We start from the raw sequence: 1,245 nt of genomic DNA, 5'->3' as shown, positions 1-1,245 counted from the left end.
GATTATGCGGGAGATCATGACACCAGGAGATCAACAACTGGGTATGTGTTTAAACTTGGTTCTGGAACCATCTCTTGGTGTAGCAAGAGACAGCCGACGGTATCATTGTCAACCACTGAAGCAGAGTATAGAGCAGCAGCAATGGCAGCTCAAGAGAATGCATGGCTAATACAGTTGATGAATGATCTACATCAACCAGTAGATTATCCAGTACCATTGTACTGTGATAACCAATCGGCAATTCGCTTGGCGGAAAATCCAGTCTTTCATGCAAGAACTAAGCATGTGGAGGTACATTACCACTTTATCAGAGAAAAGGTTCTGCAAGAAGAGATTGAGATGAGACAGGTCAAGACGAATGATCAAGTTGCGGACTTGTTCACAAAAAGTTTGAGTACAGGCAAGCTCGAAATTTTTCGCTGTTTACTCAGTACAGTGCAAAGAATGAGAGCTGACATTGAGGGGGAGTGTTGAGAATCAATGTCAACCCAAAACAATAAGTAATCCACAACCCAATCTAAAACCCAAGTCAATATCTAGTTTGATGATGTAATTGCTTACAATTGCAAAGTTAGGTAAGGTTGTGTGGAAAACAACATAATTAGGTGCAATTAATGTGTTTGGTGTGGTAGTTGGAAATCTTAGTTTAATTAAGTGTGTGGTGTAACTTTCATTTGGTTTGCTATAAATACCCAAGTCCCCAAGCATTGTAGATCATCCAAGGAAAAACAAAGCCTAGAGCTAAATAAGAAAAGTTTTGCTAATTAGTTTGTTTTGTGAGCTTTCTTTAAGAGTGTGCTCTATTTTCTTCTTCTTGGGATCATTAGAGTTATCTTGGATACTCTTCTTATTCAACAAAGGGATGATCCACCAACAATGTCGAAGTGGGGTGGAGTCAAATAGACATTGAAAGGATTTTAAACGACTTGGTTTAAGTGAAAAATTTTAGAGTCATGTAAAATTTTGCAAAGTCTGTATGGATTTGAAAGGATATAAAAAAAAAAAATAAAGACTCGTAATACAAACTTTCATGGATTTGAAAGGATTTTAGAAGACTCATATTACATAAATTTGAGGTAGTTACTTTTTTGTTATCTCTGTCATGGCTGCATCAACCAATACCGTGCCCTCCTCGTGGAGCCATAACTCCATTATAATCCACTGTCTACAAACCCATCTTACACAATAGGAGTGCAAAATGGATAGTAAAGCTTGATTGCTTCCATGAATATTTCCTTCAAATTC

Source organism: Pyrus communis, chromosome 15 (assembly GCF_041283825.1).
Source record: "Pyrus communis isolate YQ-2024b chromosome 15, ASM4128382v1, whole genome shotgun sequence".
NCBI classification, from domain to species: Eukaryota; Viridiplantae; Streptophyta; class Magnoliopsida; order Rosales; family Rosaceae; genus Pyrus; species Pyrus communis.
Note: the sequence above shows the minus strand (reverse complement) of the source record.